Below are 18,930 nucleotides of genomic sequence, written 5' to 3'. Positions count from 1 at the left end.
AGTCGTTAAAAGGTTATTGGTTGCATTTGATGCAACACGTTCCAGTCAAAGTTGGGATGTTTACAAATAAATCAGACAACGCAAAATAAATTTATTGATATTCCCAAAGTTATGATCTAGAGTACAAATGCGGTCGAGTCCAAGATGAGACCAAGACCATCAAAAAGTCCGGTCTCGAGTGCTACAACACTGTTGCCCAGATCTGATTTCTTTGACTGACGGCTCACATTACAGTTTAAATATCAGCGCGTGAACTGTTCACGGCCTGAAAGTGACAGGAGTGAACACGGCTCCGGTTAGCTCCTACCTGCTAACCCTCCTGGTTCCCTCCTGATTCATGACAAATGTTCCCAACTTTCTGTCCTTCTCTTTACGTTCATGACTGTTTGCACTTCTGCCCCACTCCTCTCTCTCTCTGCTGCTTCTGCTCAGACAGGCGACTCAGCAGAGAGCTGGAGACCAGCTGGATCTCAGGTGGGAGGAAGTGAAGCTGTGAGCAGCTGATGGCGAGGACGAGGAGAAAGAGAGACACGCGTTGAATTCTGGCTTTTGCGGAGCTGTTTCGTTCCCCGCGGCTCCGTCTAGACCAGAACTGTGACGCCGGTCGCTTTAGACAAACAATCGGACCTGGATCTGATTCGGACCACATGTGAAAGTGGCTCCACTCTGACCTGGAACAGATCAGGGTCCATGTGACCTGTTAGAAACACAGCAGATCTGAGTCACTCTGGCTGCAGCCTGAACGCAGCCTTAGAGTCCTCAGAGTCTGATCGGGTGACATAAGAACACCTGTGGGGGCGGAGCTCAGGTGTAGCCGTGTGTTCTTAGGCCCAATCCCACCGTCCCCCCTCACAGACTCACAGACTTTGAGGCGCGTTCCCGGGAAGTCCGTGAGGGCTCAGGGTCGTCCTACTGTCAAATCCTCAAGTGTGCGAGGCTGTGGCGGTTTAGGGGGGGGGACTTGGACCCCCCACGGAACAAAAAGTCTACAGCAGCTTCATTGAATTGGCGGCCGCGGGCCACATCCGCCCAAAGTGACCTCCATGTGGCCCAGCACATAATCTAATAGATATAACAACAGAAGTAAACTACATGTTTAGTGAATGGAAGTCGCTAAAGAGTGAACTCCATCGTTTCCTCATCATCATGGTTGAGTTTCACATGCGCTGTACTGATCACCGCCAATCAAGGCTTTGGTTTTACACAAACAGAGCGCTAGTTCAGCTTATTGTGACAAACAAGCTAAAGTGGAAGCTCTCTGTCTTTAGTAACTGTTCAGCTTAGTTTGCCACTTACATTAAAATCTGACACATTATACTCAGCTGGTGGAAACAGACAGACCCTCCTCTCTACCAGCAGCAGCAGCAGGAGGACAGGAGGGACTGAGCTGTTCATTCTTTCTGAACTTCACTCACTATGTTGATTTATTTTACTGACATGTTAGATTTGTTTCCTGTGAGCTATTAGTGACTGTTGTAAATCCTGTTGCTGCTCTAGAAACATTTAGTTAATAAAAAATATTTTTTTTAATAATATATGCAATTATTTAGTAATAAATAGGATTGATAAGAGCATCGATAAAGAACTGAACCAATAAGGATTACCAACACAAGTGTGTCAATAAAATCCTAATGATCCCAACTCCAGAGAAAAAGTCCGGCCATCTCCGTGTCCTGGTTTTAAAATCCGGCCCAATTGAATCTGTAATTGAACAGCGCTGGTCTGCAGTGATCATAGTAATATATCTTCCTTTAGACGAAATGTACGTTAAACTGAATGCAGCACTGTACACAATATTTTGTCCTTGTAATCCATGTTTCCATGGCATGGACAGGTGGAAATTCCCCCTCTGGAAGTCCCCCTCCTTAAAGGGTAAATTATTATCACAACAATTTAATAATGCAAAGCATTTAAACTTTTCATACACACAAAGCGTTAACAGCAGCCTACTGGTCCTACCAGGCTGGACATGCAGTCTGCCTAAATATGTATCCCCCTTTATAAAGCACAGGTGATGGCAAGTATTTCATTTTGTGTGTACTTCACATCAGGACTAACAACAGTGGTGAATCTGGAGAAGTTTGTTTCCAAGCAAAAGTTATAGTGGGATATAAAATACAATCTGGGATTCAGTATACTGTAATTTAATAAAGCTATAACTAAATTACTGAGAAGAAGTTACTAAAACATGACATCATAGGCTACACTAAACAAGACATTTTGAAAGCTTGAACATCGCCTCTGTCTCTTTTGTCCCGGATTGAATGGGCCCCTCTGACAAAACAACTGGCCCCAGCCTGGCCCCCTCTTTATTCTTTAGACTTTATTCAACAGTTTATTTTAGTTTTTGCTTAATGAGGCTGTTTGACCAACAATAGTGCATTAATGATTATTAACAAATATATATTGACATTTCTCTCTCCTCCACTCTGCAGGCCGAGAGCCTGCAGGACTTTATATCAGGCACAGAAAATAAAAAGTTTGCAACCTGTTTCAGCATTTTGAGCCCCTGCAGTCTCTCAAACTCAGTCACTTTCCAAGTGACGTCAGTAAAGTCTGTGAGGGTTCAGGGCTCAGGGGGGACATTGGGATTGGGCCTTAGTTTCGTATTTTCAGCTGTCACCAAAATGCAGAAGGTTCAAACGAGTTACAGGTCTGTGACCTGACTGAAATGTGTGGCGAGTTTCAGTGCGTCTCTGATAAGGATCTTCCTTTAGTCGGTACTCTTTGTTTGCCTCCTCCTTTCGTGCACATCATAACCTGCGTCCTCGTCAGTGAAGCTGAGTTCATCCAAATCACAAAGTGCCTTTTTTTGCCCTTTAACAAAAACAGAAAACTTTGGCCAGCTCCTCTCTAAACCCTAAAACTGCATTTCAAACGTCTTCATTTTCCAGACCTAGAGGCTCATGTTCGAGTCGAGGGCCTTTGACCTCTGTGAGTAACGTTCACACCTGTTCCTCTGACAGTTTGTCACATGAATATATGTTAATTTTTTATTCTTTGCGGATAAATGTCAGTAAAAACTGATCCCAGAGCGTCCTGAGACCCCTGAACTCTCTGGAGTAAAACAAAGTGTGAAAGGAAGATACGTCGGGTTGTTTGTTTGGAGTTAAAGATCTTCTCATGTCAGAAGCTCAGCAGCTTGTTTGACCTCATGGAGAATATTTATTTAATGACCGCTGATAGTTTAACACAGTGCAAAGAAAGTCACGTGACATCAGCTGTCCTGTGAGTCTGCAGCGCCCTCTGGTGGACAGATGGCTTCATCACAGCCTGATGAGAGAAGACGCCTCACTTCTTCTGCTTTAAATTAAGATTTTATTAAATTTAGTTTTATTTATAAAGCACCAAATTGATTAACAGCAGTCCTCTCATTGCACAGACTGTACTCTGTGTGATATTATTCTCTAGGGCTGCAACTCAAGATTATTTTCATTGTCTCAGCAGCGCAATGTAAGTTCCACATAGAGATGTAAAGCAGTGATAATAATACCAATATTAATAAAATAGCACTACAGTCCTTCCAGGATCTCATAACCATTTTTGTCATTTTGCGGCAGCTTTTCTACAAAATTGTGATGAAAGTTGCATTTTTTTTAATGAAATTTTGGGAATAAGTGAAAACTGATATTTTAAAACGTTGAATCATCAAACAGTCCCTCCAGGACTTGGCGACCCGGACCCTGACTCTGACCCGGACCCTGACCCTGACCCGGACCCTGACTCTGACCCGGACCCTGACCCTGACCAAGCTTGCTTAAACCAGCTGATTCTGTCCTGCAGCCTGTGTCTCAGCGTCTCTCTGACGTCCTCCGTGAGTTTCTGACGTTCTCTCTCAAAGCGTTTGTCAGGAGACGATTTCCTTTATGTTCGACCACGATACTGCACGTTCTGCAGAACAAGAAGATCTGGATCCTGGTTCTTCACGGTCCTTTGCTGTTCTTGTTGTGGGTAAATGTGAGATGCTGGTATCACACACACGTCTGCTGAGTTTGCTGACAGGTGACAACGTTTGGAGGGAAACGGAGATGAGAGGTGAAAATAACAAGTCACTCTACATTCACTGGGATTTGTTGAACTTGTGTAAACAGTTGCGTTTGCGACATCATGAAATCCGCATTAGTACTAATAATTCTAGCAGCTGGTGCCGAGCAGGAACACGGGAGCGGCAGGAAGCCTGCAACCACAGATCCGGACTCAGTCTAGGCCTATAGCAGCATAACTAAGGGATGGTTCAGGACTCACCTGAGCCAGCCCTAACTATAAGCTTTATCAAAGAGGAAAGTCTTAAGCCTACTCTTAAATGTGGAGATGGTGTCTGCCTCCTGAACCCAAACTGGAACCTGGTTCCACAGGAGAGGAGCTGAACGCTCTGGAGGATCTGTCTTCTGTCCCTCAGGCTTCAGGAGGACATGATCTAATCTTTGTTTTGATTTGTTATTAGCTTCATCATGTTTGCACATGTTTGCGTTGAAAAGTGATGGAGACATAAGGGCTCGGGTGAAAACAGCGTTAGCTAAAGATAATAAATCCACTTTACCTGCAGATGTTAAACGGCTGATTGTTTCGATGCTGCAAGACGTCTCAGACCTGTTTGTCATGTTCACCGGGAGAGAACTGAAGAAACTGTGTCAGCATCAGCAGATTGTTTTTGTAGCTGAAGTTACTTTTTTGAACACTTTTTTCTTCTATATATTTACATTCTATTGCATGTTTGTCTTTACCTCCACAAAGCATTTCATTTGTTATTCAACATTTCTTGGTGCAAGCCGTTTTTAACAAATTATGATTTTAAAAAGTGGCGGGGACAAAATCAGCGCCTCCAGAAAGCGTCCCCAGTGTAAATATGTCAAACACACGGTGAGAGCAAAGCATCTTTAGTGTGAAGCATCCGATATGTTGTGATTGTACAGAAGTGAAACCGTGTGCGGCCACAGGAGCCTGATGGAGGATTCTTTTATTTAGGACCTTTATCAATAAAGTGAAATGAAAAGTGAAAATGACGTCTGCAGGTCGCTCTCAGACTCTGAACTGTTGCAGTGAGAGTTCCTGCAGGCGGCTGTTTTCCTGCAGTGATAAGGAAAAACTTTATGTGCGACTGCATCCTTGTTTCGTGCCTGAAAAATGCTCCGGGCTCCGGATCCTCTCTGCTGTATTGTCTCAGGCGCTTCCTGTTTCCTGTCTGCAGGGCTCTGATTGTTGTTTGGGCAGCGAGGAGGAAACTCCACCGCTGTCCAGCTTCTCACCGCTCGCAGGGGACAGTACACAGTGTTCACGAGGACTTCCTCACTACTGTACTGAAGGACTGCTGTCCGATCAAGTCCAGGCATCGGTGCACGAGTGGAAACACGAGTCCTGAACACTGCGGCCTCCTGCGGATGACCTTTAAAAACTGATCTTCTGAAGGAGGTTCAGTAGCTTCAGTGTTAGAAGAGGGTTCTGACGTCACTTCCTGTCTAGCTTCTGTAACTCAGCGCAAGCTCTACTTTTCTTTCGTCCCTGTTCTGAGACTGTGAGCAGAACCAGAGACGATTTAAGAAAGAGACACGCTTACAGAGTCCTGAATAGAATCCTCTGGGCGAAGCCTGTAGTGCAAAGATGGCGGCCATCCCGCCCGCCAGACAGCCAGTCGTCTGCTTTTACCAGCCGAGCCGGGAAACATTTTAAAATATCAAAGTGCAGTTCTGGCTCTCTGCCCGTTCATTCAGAGAGAGACCTGATCCTGTTAGTCCCAGATACCTGAGGCCTTGCCAAGATGGCTGCCGAGGGGCGGGACTAAGCAGTAGAAGGACTTTGGCAGAACTGACTGAAGTTAATTTATTAGTTTGTATTAATTAAATAAGTATTAATTTGACCCTCGTGAGCGCAGGTATCGGTGCCAGATGTCAGCCGGATTAATTGGCGACCGATCTATCAGCAGTTTCTTTGGTGGCTTCTGGACGTTTGTTCAGGACGGACGTCAGAGATCGAATGATCCAGATGTTTCATGTCTGTGAGTTCAGGTTCTGACTCTGAGGGGGAGGAGAGAGGATTCTGACCTCCTGCAGGAGCTCGGCCTCTCCGTGTCCAGTTGGAGGAGATTTCATGCTTTCAGATCAGCTGAAGGAAGAACTGAAGATCCAGTTGAGAACACGGCGTCGGGGATTAGATGCAGATAAAATCTCATCTGTTGGGGATTTACAGGGATTACAGAGGAAAACAGCTGCTGGGGAGAATTAAGAAAAACCAGCTTGGCTTCAAACTTACTGACTTTTATTTAACCAGCACATCTCATCAGCAGGTCTGTGCACAAGATGGCTGAACCTGTCAATCATCCAATGAGGACAGAGGGCGGGGTTCCTGTAGGAAACTGCACCTACAACACAATCAGCACAGAATGTAAATAATAATTATTCTTTTAGCAAAGTGACTTACAGCTGCTGTACATGTCAGAGGTCGCACGCCTCTGGTGCAACGAGGGATTAAGTGTCTCGCTCAGGGACACATTGGGAATTGAACCCGGGTCCTTCACATCAGAGGAATGAGTCTTATCCACTGCACCATAGGTATTTCTCTGTTAATAGACGTTCGACCTACAGTAAGTTCATATTAAAAACTTCAGTAGCGCAGTATAAAAACCACAAAACAACCATAAATCCCTCTCAGGTTCTGAAGTCCACGTGACCTTTGTTGATATTTATTTTTTGCCGTGATTGAAAAAGCGGAAGCAGAATCTGTCATCCTGCATGACGCTTTTATTTTGAAACGTGTAACCGGAAGCTGCAGCGGCTGTCCTTGTGTGTAGCTTGACTTGTTGAGCGCAGAGCGGAGTTTCTCCTCCCAGAGCTGCCAGTCCGACCGAGAGCCGCTCCGGACTTTACTGTTACAGAAACCTGCAGGGACCGGAACACAGACCAGAAACCAGCCCGGATCAGACCAGAAACCAGCCCGGATCAGAACGGAGACCAGCTCGGATCAGACCAGAAACCAGCCCGGATCAGACCAGAAACCAGCCCGGATCAGAACGGAGACCAGCTCGGATCAGACCAGAAACCAGCCCGGATCAGACCAGAAACCAGCCCGGATCAGAACGGAGACCAGCTCGGATCAGAGGTGAGAGACTCTTTAAATCTTTCTGTCTCAGATTGAGTCCGTCGGTCGGGGCGTCCCGCAGGAAGCGGCTCGTCTTGCGGTCTGTCCTCCGGAGTCCCGGCAGAGTTCAGGTTCTGGGTGAGAGGTCTCCTGCTGTGGGAGCTGTGGGGACAGTGGGAGCTGTGGGGACAGTGGGGATGACGCAGAGAGGAAGTTTGGGCGCAAACTGGAGCACAGACGCATCTTTGATTAGAATTGTCCGTGTTCGAGTCTTGCAGGGACAAACTCCTCTTTACATCTCTGATGCAGCTTCAGACTCCACCCTGGAGTCCCAGGTCCTCAGGTCCTCAGGTCCTCAGGTCTCCCCCTGGACGTTGTTTAAATTCTGATGATTCTTTTGAAAAGCTGTGAATCTGTTATTCAGACAGGTTTTCTGGCTCTTTCTGTGTTTTTACTGTTTCTCACTTTATTCTGAAGAACTTTGTGATTTGTGTCTGTGGAAGGTGCTGCTGTATATAAACCAACTTTACTTACTAAACTGAATCTCCAGACTCTAGAAGCTGGTGGGTGCAGACTGGTTGTAGTGGTCTCTGCAGGATCAGGGTCTCTGCAGGGTCAGGGTCTCTGCAGGGTCAGGGTCTGTACAGGCGGACTGAATCTGAGAACTTAATATCTGCTTTTATTCTAATGAGCTGCAGCCAAAACACCAGTTCACCATCCCGACCTCGTCCTCAAACACGCAGCGTCACATTTACTTAATAGCCGATTGGTTTGATCCGTTTCTCTCAGTCGCTCTGGACCTGGTCTCAGATCAGCTTCTCGTTCAGCCTCCACGTCATCGTCTCCTCATAAAATCAGTTTCTCGTTCTTTAGAACAAATTCAAAAAGTGTTTGTTCTGCCGAGTCCGGAGGCGTCTGTAACACTGAAACAGAGATTTACTGATGAGGGGAGACGAAGGATTCTTCACTGTGAATCTGTGTGGACCTGAATCTGAATCTGTTGGGACCAGAACCAGAGTCCTCTTACTGTTCTGCAGGTGAGAAGGAAACCGAACAACATGAGAGTTTTAAATCAGCTGATCAGAGACTAAAACAGAGCAGAGAGGGTGACCAGAGGCTGAGCCACACTCTGATGATGGTGATGATGATGAAGAGTAACAGGTCTGTGGGACCAGCAGCGGGGCGTTCACATGCAACACAAACATCCTGTAAAAAGGAAACTCGGCTTCCTGTTTCAGCTGAAGCTTCAGGATAAAGCTGAGAAACAAAACCCTGCAGTTCTTCTTCTGCTTCTTCCCGCTCACTGCGACGGTCAGTAGGTGATTGATTGATTAACTGAGTCCTTCACAGATATTCCTCCTGTCACTGATGTTTCTAAGCAGTTTGTCAGGAAATCTGAGTTGCTCTGTTCCCGTCTCCTACATCAGTATTTCTGTGTTGTTCCTACAGATGGCAGAGGCTCCAGCTGTTTACCTGAGCAGGTGCTGGAAGTGTCTCAGTGTCACTCTGCAGGCTGAATGCTCAATTCTGATTTGTTACCCAGATTGTTTTGACTGACAGCTCACATTACAGTTTAAATATCAGCGTGTGAGCTGAGAAAGAGAGACACACGTTGAATTCTGGCTTTTGCGGAGCTGTTTCGTTCCCCGCGGCTCCGTCTAGACCAGAACTGTGACGACGGTCGCTTTAGACAAACAATCGGACCTGGATCTGATTCGGACCACATGTGAAAGTGGCTCCACTCTGACCTGGAACAGATCAGGGTCCATGTGACCTGTTAGAAACACAGCAGATCTGAGTCACTCTGGCTGCAGCCTGAACGCAGCCTTTGTTGTGTTTCATGTATTGATGATGTGATCAGTCTGACGTTTTTTCTACGTCTTTTACAGCTGATTACAACAGCTGTTACATCATCCCCCCCCCCCCCGACACACACACACACACACACACCTTCCTGTGTGAAACGGGAAGTTGGACCAACATGTCTTCCTCTTAAGAAACTCCATGAGACAAATGGCTATGATGTAACCGCCGCCCGCACAGTGACATCAGCTGTGGTTCTGCACATGCTCTCTGTTCTCGGTTCTCATGAGGATCCACGGCAGTGTTTAGAGAATGTCAATAGAGAACTCAGAAACAGAAAAGTTCTGAGCTCAAAACGCAGATAAAAGCTGAAACACTGCGAATAGTTTAAGCTTTTCTAAAACTTTATCTCAACGTTCCTACAACAAAAAACCTGTTAGCCAACGGACTGTGAAGGAATTCTGTCCTTACGCAGCCTGATCCTGAAGCTGAAGAAAGTATGCTGGAGGCTCCTGTTCTGTAGACCTGCATGTTACGTACAGTATAGATCCTAATGCAAAGCGTTTTATTCTTTAGAGGCCAACAACAGAACTTTAAATACACTTCTGAGAAGTTTTGAGGCGAGAAATCAACTGTGTAGATTTTGACTATCGGCAGTTTTACTAAAATTGACGGCGAATCAAAAATGTGTTCAAACGTTTTCGGAGTTAAGAAGCCGACCAAGCGTTACCGGAGGCTGCACAGCAACACAAAGGAGGTTAACCCTATCTGTTAACCGGTCGACATGCATACAATCAATAACTTTAAGGACACACCCTGTGATGGTTAGGGTTAGGGTAATATACTGTACTTCGGGGGGCTGTCAGGAATAGCTAGCTAGCTCCAGTTAGCTCCCCCAGGCCCAGTCACACAGACCACTGCAGCCAACACAGCAGACGTGTCCAGCAACAGCAGAACGATAGTGTTAATGTTAGTAATGCTGTTATTCTATCATTAAATTCTCAGTAATGTTGTAAAGCTTTAACCTAAATCAAGATACATCTGGCTCGTGATGTAACGTTACAGAATATTCTTGGTTCGTGAAACTTAAAATCACTTTGGAACAAATAAAATATACAACAGTGGTAAGAATTGGAACATTGCTTTATTATTATCATTAGGCCATTATAAATAAATATTTGCAGGACTTATAGTATTAATGTACTATATTAATAATATATAATTAGGACCTGCGATGTACTGGCGACCTGTCGAGGGTGTACCCCGCCTTTCGCCCAATGTAGGCTGGGATTGGCTCCAGCCCCCCCGCGACCCTGTACGCAGGATAAGCGGTTGACGATGGATGGATGGAATAATATATAATTATAGTATAGTAAATATTAACTATACCCTAATATAGCCAAGTTCTACCCTAATATAGCCAAGCTCTGCCCTACTATGGCCAAACTCTACGCTACTATGGCCAAGCTCTACGCTACTATGGCCAAACTCTACGCTACTATGGCCAAGCTCTACCCTAATATAGCCAAACTCTACGCTACTATGGCCAAGCTCTACCCTAATATAGCTCTATGCTACTATGGCCAAGCTCTATGCTACTATGGCCAAGCACTATGCTACTATGGCCAAGCTCTTTGCACTATGGCCAAGCTCTGCGCTACTATGACAAAGCGCTATGCTAATATGGCCAAGCGCCACCTTACTATGGCCAAGCGCTATGCTACTATGGCCAAGCTCTATGCTACTATGGCCAAGCTCTATGCTACTATGGCCAAGCGCCACCCTACTATGGCCAAGCTCTGCGCTACTATGACAAAGCGCTATGCTAATATGGCCAAGCGCCACCTTACTATGGCCAAGCTCTATGCTACTATGGCCAAGCGCTATGCTACTATGGTCAAGCGCTATGCTACTATGGCCAAGCACTATGCTACTATGGCCAAGCTCTTTGCACTATGGCCAAGCTCTGCGCTACTATGACAAAGCGCTATGCTACTATGGCCAAGCGCTATGCTACTATGGCCAAGCTCTATGCTACTATGGCCAAGCTCTATGCTACTATGGCCAAGCGCCACCCTACTATGGCCAAGCTCTGCGCTACTATGACAAAGCGCTATGCTAATATGGCCAAGCGCCACCCTACTATGGCCAAGCTCTGCGCTACTATGACAAAGCGCTATGCTACTATGGCCAAGCGCTATGCTACTATGGCCAAGCTCTATGCTACTATGGCCAAGCTCTATGCTACTATGGCCAAGCGCCACCCTACTATGGCCAAGCTCTGCGCTACTATGACAAAGCGCTATGCTAATATGGCCAAGCGCCACCTTACTATGGCCAAGCTCTATGCTACTATGGCCAAGCGCTATGCTACTATGGTCAAGCGCTATGCTACTATGGCCAAGCGCTATGCTACTATGGCCAAGCGCTATGCTACTATGGCCAAGCGCTATGCTACTATGGCCAAGCTCTTTGCAGTATGGCCAAGCTCTGCGCTAATATGGCCAAGCGCCACCTTACTATGGCCAAGCTCTATGCTACTATGGCCAAGCGCTATGCTACTATGGTCAAGCGCTATGCTACTATGGCCAAGCGCTATGCTACTATGGCCAAGCACTATGCTACTATGGCCAAGCTCTTTGCACTATGGCCAAGCTCTATGCTACTATGGTCAAGCGCTATGCTACTATGGCCAAGCGCTACGCTACTATGGCCAAGCGCTACGCTACTATGGCCAAGCGCTACGCTACTATGGCCAAGCGCTATGCTACTATGGCCAAGCTCTATGCTACTATGGCCAAGCGCCACCCTACTATGGCCAAGCTCTGCGCTACTATGACAAAGCGCTATGCTAATATGGCCAAGCGCCACCTTACTATGGCCAAGCTCTATGCTACTATGGCCAAGCGCTATGCTACTATGGCCAAGCGCTATGCTACTATGGTCAAGCGCTATGCTACTATGGCCAAGCGCTATGCTACTATGGCCAAGCGCTATGCTACTATGGCCAAGCACTATGCTACTATGGCCAAGCTCTTTGCAGTATGGCCAAGCTCTGCGCTAATATGGCCAAGCGCCACCTTACTATGGCCAAGCTCTATGCTACTATGGCCAAGCGCTATGCTACTATGGTCAAGCGCTATGCTACTATGGCCAAGCGCTATGCTACTATGGCCAAGCACTATGCTACTATGGCCAAGCTCTTTGCACTATGGCCAAGCTCTATGCTACTATGGTCAAGCACTATGCTACTATGGCCAAGCGCTACGCTACTATGGCCAAGCGCTACGCTACTATGGCCAAGCGCTACGCTACTATGGCCAAGCTGTAGTCGATTGCAGTCGATATTGACTAGCAGCGATGTACAGTGTGCAAACCCTCATTAACGAGGCTTCTTAGATGCTTGCTAATAACTTTTGTGTTCAACTCCTCATTGATTCAGGAATCTTCTCTGCGTGGAATAGCCGGCAACAATCCCTCCTCCAGCGCATGATCATGTTTCTGCAGTGTGTTCTCCCTTTTACCCATCATTCCCAGTGTGTTTCCACTGTTACCCAGTGTTCCCAGTGTGTCTCAGTGTGTCTCACTGTGTGGTTCCAGTCACAGCTCTGGAACAATCAACCCTCTGTTTGTCACAATAGAGACTGACTGTTATTATACTGCCTCTCTCGCCCACCCTCTCTCTCCCTCCTCCCTCTCTTTTATTTGTCCGTTATATACTTTTGCTCTACTTTCTGTCTTTTTTTTCACATCTCCCTCCCTCTCTCACTTCCTGGTTCTCATCTTGTCCTTTCTCTCTCTCTCTCTACTCGCTGGAGGTGAAGAACGAAGGTCACTCCCTCCCTCCCTCCCTCCCTCTCTGTTTGTTTGTTCAGTAAGAAAGCTTTGTTCGGCAGCACGTTTGCTTTGATTGACAGGTCTGTCAGCCTATCACCAAATTTGAGCTTCCTGTTTCAGCAGGTGGAACATGAGGAAGATGTCAGAACTCAGTCTGTGTGTTCAGCACAGAGCTGGAGTCTGGAAATGGTTAGCTTAGCTTAGCATAAAGACTGGAAGCAGGGGGAAACAGCTAGCCTTCAGCTGGTCACTGCTGCTCTTTCTCTGTTCTCCTATTAACTTCATATCTTTGGGTTTTGGATAAAAAACTAGAAGACGTCCTCTTGGTCTTCCCGTAGGACTGAAGCTGATGTGAAAGTCAACGCAGAGTTTTCACATCTGTATTTAACTTCAGCGTGATGCTTCTGTGGTCTGAGGTCTCAGGTTCAAGTCCATCCGAGGACTTCCTGTGATCCAAACAGGGACACAGCCGCTGGGATTTAAAGACAGAGAAGAAGAGACGGAGGAGGGAGAGCTGAGAGGACGGAAAGAATTACAGGCGTGATGATGATGATGAGGGAGTGGCGAGAGGCAGGGCAGGCCGCGGCGAGGGATGAGAAGAGGAAAGGGTGTGCGTGGTGTTTGGGGAGAGAGGTGTGGTTAATAAAATCTCTTCAATCCAAGCAGAAACTTCAGCGTTTAAACATCGTTTCCATCACACACGGGTGAGAATTCAGAGAGGAAAACCTGCCTTTTCAGCATCAAACAAACGTGTCAGCAGGAGAAACTTTCACAGGAAGAGTTTCAGACTGTTCACGACCAAATCAGCGGTTCTTCTCGGTTATCAACCCTTCAGAAGCTGAAAAATGTTCCTGCCACACATGTAAACAGACTGAATTCTTATCAATCATTAACAATACTGGGGAACAAGAAGTAAAGGAGGAAGTCAGCACGAGCGCATCAGCAGGCTCTCATTTTTTATTTCCCTGCAGAAATTCTGTTCATGCAACTATTTATTTATTTTTGATTTAGTTTAAGAACTTCTTATTTTCAGCCACAGCCTGGCAAGAGCAGGATGTCCTCTTAGACGGGATGGACGGGAATAAAGAGTATGAAGAATAAGTATCAATATAATAATGTATTATAAATAACTGCAGACGCAGATACGGAGATTGTTTGAAGATCTTCTGAAGGTCGTTCCAGTTCAAGGCTGCAGCACGTTGGAACGAGGAGCCTCCGAGGGCCGAGTTTGGACGATGTATGTAACAAGCTCGCTCCATGTGTGTCTCCTGGTCGTCCACGCCCCCCCCTGCAGAGGCTTTGTGGTCCCCTAGAGGGGCCCGCCCCTCAGTTTGAGAGCCACTGATTTCTCTCCGTCTCCACACGGATCTTTCTGTTGTTCATTCCAAGTCACTGAACTGATCCTGGACCTGCGGGTTGGCTCAGCATGTAGCCGTGATGCAGAAATCAAAGTCTGATTGTGTGTGTGCACGTGTGTGTGCACGTGTGTGTGTGCATGTGTGTGTGTGCACGTGTGTGTGTGTTTCCTCTGCAGCAGTTTGACGGACAGCTGTATCCTGTGTTTTGTTGTGCTGCAGGTCTTCAGAGCTGATTACAACAACAGGACAGAGATAAGGGGGGGGGGGGGGTGAGGGAGGGTGTTTGGAGGAGGGAGGAGGAGGAGGAGGGGGGTGTTTGGAGGAGGGAGGACGAGGGGGGTGTTTGGAGGAGGGAGGGGGGAGTAGGAGGAGGAGGCAGTGGAGGGGGGTGTTTGGAGGAGGGGGGAGGAGGAGGAGGGGGGGGGTGTTTGGAGGAGGGAGGACGAGGGGGGTGTTTGGAGGAGGGAGGGGGGAGGAGGAGAAGGAGGGGGGGTGTTTGGAGGAGGGGGGAGGAGGAGGAGGAGGAGGAGGGGGGGTGTTTGGAGGAGGGGGGAGGAGGAGGAGGCAGGGGAGTGTTTGGAGGAGGGAGGGGGGAGTAGGAGGAGGGGGGTGTTTGGAGGAGGGGGGAGGAGGAGGAGGAGGGGGGGTGTTTGGAGGAGGGAGGGAGGAGGAGGAGGAGGAGGAGGGGGGGTGTTTGGAGGAGGGGGGAGGAGGAGGAGGCAGGGGAGTGTTTGGAGGAGGGAGGGGGGAGTAGGAGGAGGAGGCAGGGGAGGGGGGTGTTTGAGGAGGGAGGAGGAGGAGGAGGGGGGTGTTTGGAGGAGGGGGGAGGAGGAGGAGGCAGGGGAGTGTTTGGAGGAGGGAGGGGGGAGTAGGAGGAGGAGGCAGTGGAGGGGAGTGTTTGGAGGAGTAAGTCTTGGTTTGTATCAGTTTCACATACGAGGAATTTGCGTTGCTACGCTGGCGTTTAACAGGACACATAAACATAGATACAGAAATATATATATATAAAGAAAAAGTATATAAAAGTGTACAAGTATACACAGTAATACAAAAATATACTGTATTTGACAAGAGTAGGGTAGAGTTTACAGGAGGACACGTCTCCTGCTGGGGTGGACATGAAGCTTCAGGTGGTTTATTTAATCTATTTATTTGTTTATTTTTAAAGGAAGGACGGCAGCACGTCTTTATGTCGATGAATGAATGCAAACACGGCAGATTTAGTCAGACGGCAACATGTGGCAGAGAGAAAGTGTTGATGTAAAATATGTCTCTCTTTTCTTCTGCTTTATGTTTGATGTGTTTCTTTGCAACATGGTTTTGAGAAGTGCTCTATAAGTAAAGATCATTATTATTATTATATGATGTGACAACAATATAACCACTAAGCTACGGTGTGATTAAGACCGTTTAAACATCAGCGAGGAAGAAATACAATTAAATTATTCAAATGAAAAGCAGCAAATCTTCATTTACTCATTTAGCTTTTATCCAAGAAAAGCATCAGCTTGCTATTTAGGTCAGAGGTCGCACGCCTCTGAGGCAACGAGGGGTTAAGTGTCTTGCTCAGGGACACATTGGTGGGGGATTGAACCCGGGTCTCTCACACCAAAGGCACGTGTCTTATCCACTGATCCATCTCCCACATTTAATTAACGGACGGACGGTTTCTGCTTTTCTTATGTTTTGAACTGAAGCCGTCAGATAAATGTGGTGCCGTAAAACGTACTTTCCTCCGAGGTGGAGGACAGAAGAGGCATGAAAAGAAAAGACAAGCACCTCAAAATTGTACTTACTTACAGAACTTATAAGTTCTGGATAAAGTCTGAAGATCCAGCCCGTTCTCGTTCTCAGGGCGTCACATCTGGATGCTTTGTCAACGCACACGGCGGCCTTTAGGCCATAGTTCAATGCTAAAAGTACGACTTTAGTATATATAACCAGAAAAGTGCCACTAAGGAGGGAGACTGGTGCTCAGTTTGTTTACTGTGTGAATCAAAGTCAACACTGATTCTTTTTAGAGATGTTGAAGAACTCGATCTTTTCCTAAACCTAACACAGTAGTTTTGGTGTCTAAACCTGAACAAGTTTCCCCGTTTCACAACGTTAACCACTAGTTTTATCCACTAGTCGAACGAGCATATTTAATCACATGACCGTGGAGCCCTACGCGTGCACAACTGGACCTAAAAGCGACGCCGCGGGCTCTGACCAAGCGTCCAGATGTGACGCCCTGAGATGAGGACGGGTTGCTGGACTTCTCTCTGCAGACCTCAGTCTCAGGCCTTTGTGCTGCATTCGGACTTCTTCAGTTCTGACTGAATTATATTACCATCTTTAGTCACCAGTGCGGTCTTTCAATTTGAGAACATGACTTCATGATTTTTTAACGCCTTCCCTCTAAACGCTCTCTGCCCTCACACAGACCCTCCTTCCGCATAAATCTGCTTCTGCTCAATCTGTGTACGTGGGCGTTCGCTTTACCCCGTACGGGCAGTTAATCTTTAACCAGGTTCATCCTCCACGACTTTATTCTGTACAGCTTTCTGATAAAAGGACAGTTCTCATGCTCCTGAATAAAGAGAGTAATGTAATTCCATAAAACTCAGATATTTAACCTCTTGGGGTCTAAATGTCTTTAAGTATCTTCAACCAGGTCCAGCTGCCCGGATTTTAACCTTCCTTGGATTACTGGAGGACTTTCACAGACGTCAGACCTGCTAAGCATCAGCGTGTTAGCTTTGTTATCGTGCAGCTGCTATTAGCATTCAGCTCAAAGCTAGTGCAGCCTCACAGAGCTGCAGTATTAGTACTTCATGTGTGTAAAGTGAACTACGTGCAGCGCTGTGGGCTTGATTCTGTGACTTCACACCGCTGCCTGCCAGACTCAGCGGTGGTCAGTTCTCCTCCTCGGCGGTGTTTAAAGGTGGAAGTGTGATGGAAGCGTCTGCATCCTCTGGTCTGTTTCTGTCCTCGGCTCGTTCTTTATCTGCAGCCTTCACCGGCTTCCTGCCTCCCTCCAACCTGCACTTCACTTTCCTCCTCCTCCGGCCTTCTGCTCGTTGCCCTCTCAGATTAGCCTCCCGGCTTCTCTCCCTCCACCTTTTTTTTTGCCCTCTCTTACAGTTCTGTAGTGTGCTGTCAACCTAAAGAACAGAAACGGTGCAGAAAGACGAGTTCACCGTCAGGGATCAGGGACGATCATTCTGAACCTCAGGACAAAGGATGTGAAGTGATTTGCTGACTCACAGACTCTGACTAACGCCACTGACTGCAGAGCTGCAGCTGACTTCCTCTCAGTGCCGAGGAAAAAACCAGCAGTCCGTGTTCACCGTGGTGTCAAACTGTCAGTCCGCCTCTTTAAATAACAGCAGTACATAAGTGGTGTCAAGGTTTTCGGGATGGCCGCCAAGTTTTTCCATCTTAACAGTCAGAGGCAAAGCAGCATCCTGGTGAGTCCGAGGTCCGTACAGAACCACCTGAGCTCAGCGCCCCCGTCTGATCCCGGCCTCGGAACCTGTTGCGTGTTGTACCTGTTGTCTCCTCCCCCTCCGTCCCCGTGTTTCCGGTCTGCACCTCAGCCGGAGACGATCCGGTGAAGCCTGTTGGGGCTGCAGATGCAGGGAGGATGGATGTGTATTTAACTGCAGGTTCAGGTCTCGTGGTCTTAGACAGTCACAGACTGTTTTCTGCCGTGCAGTTTAAAGTTAGACTGTTTGAGGGTCAGCTGTTCTTCTGATGAGTCACTTCCCAAAGTTTAGAGGATTAGTCTTTTATTTTGAAACTGCATGAACACATCGTAAAACCGTTGGAGGGCGATGAGTGTTGCAGGTGCCGTACTTCCTGACCTGAGAACAGAAGCTGGTTTTATGTGAAGCAGCTGACGTCTGAAGGAGGAAAAAGGTCGACGGGGGGAAGCTGCTGTGATTCACTTCCTCCTCCTCCTTTGTCTTTGTGCTGGGCGCCGCTGACCTTTGTGTGTGTCCAGCAGTTATATTTACTCTGCGCTTACATCAGTGTCAGTCGTGTTTCTTTCTTTGTTTCATACAGATTCACTTTGGGAAGTTTAAGGAACACACGTGATTTTAGGGCTCATATTGTGAAGGTACAAACAGGTGAATTCGCTCTGCTGGTTTCAGGCGGTACAGGTGACGCCGCTCTGCTGGTTTCAGGCGGTACAGGTGACGTCGCTCTGCTGGTTTCAGGCGGTACAGGTGACGTCGCTCTGCTGGTTTCAGGCGGTACAGGTGACGTCGCTCTGCTGGTTTCAGGCGGTACAGGTGATGTCGCTCTGCTGGTTTCAGGCGGTACAGGTGACGTCGCTCTGCTGGTTTCTGGCGGTACAGGTGATGTCGCTCTGCTGGTTTCTGGCGGTACAGGTGACGTCGCTCTGCTGGTTTCTGGCGGTACAGGTGATGTCGCTCTGCTGGTTTCAGGCGGTACAGGTGACGTCGCTCTTCTGGTTTCAGGCGGTACAGGTGACGTCGCTCAGGCGGTACAGGTGACGTCGCTCTGCTGGTTTCTGGCGGTACAGGTGACGTCGCTCTGCTGGTTTCTGGCGGTACAGGTGACGTCGCTCTGCTGGTTTCAGGCGGTACAGGTGACGTCGCTCTTCTGGTTTCAGGCGGTACAGGTGATGTCGCTCTGCTGGTTTCAGGCGGTACAGGTGACGTCGCTCTTCTGGTTTCAGGCGGTACAGGTGACGTCGCTCTGCTGGTTTCAGGCGGTACAGGTGACGTCGCTCCGCTGGTTTCAGGCGGTACAGGTGACGTCGCTCCGCTGGTTTCAGGCGGTACAGGTGATGTCGCTCTGCTGGTTTCAGGCGGTACAGGTGACGTCGCTCTTCTGGTTTCAGGCGGTA

The 18,930-nt window shown here is 47.6% G+C and overlaps 1 protein-coding gene across 2 annotated transcripts in view; it reads left to right on the top strand.

Moving 5' to 3' along the window:
* Window positions 1–6,670: 6,670 nt before the first annotated feature.
* Window positions 6,671–18,930, top strand: part of arap3 (ArfGAP with RhoGAP domain, ankyrin repeat and PH domain 3) — a 49,710-nt gene continuing 37,450 nt past the window's right edge. The window contains exon 1 of one of the 2 annotated variants that reach the window (XM_038699385.1): window positions 6,671–7,092. The gene's annotated coding sequence lies outside the window, so the exon portion shown is untranslated. The remainder of the gene's footprint in view (window positions 7,093–18,930) is intronic. The other variant, XM_038699384.1, reaches the window with a different exon arrangement.

The sequence above is a fragment of the Micropterus salmoides genome, unplaced genomic scaffold, assembly GCF_014851395.1.
Source record: "Micropterus salmoides isolate LMB-PRFRI ecotype aquatic unplaced genomic scaffold, ASM1485139v1 Ms_hic_scaffold_5, whole genome shotgun sequence".
NCBI classification, from domain to species: Eukaryota; Metazoa; Chordata; class Actinopteri; order Centrarchiformes; family Centrarchidae; genus Micropterus; species Micropterus salmoides.
The sequence above is the reverse complement of the archived record's forward strand: the minus strand, read 5'-3'. Positions and strand labels throughout refer to the sequence as shown.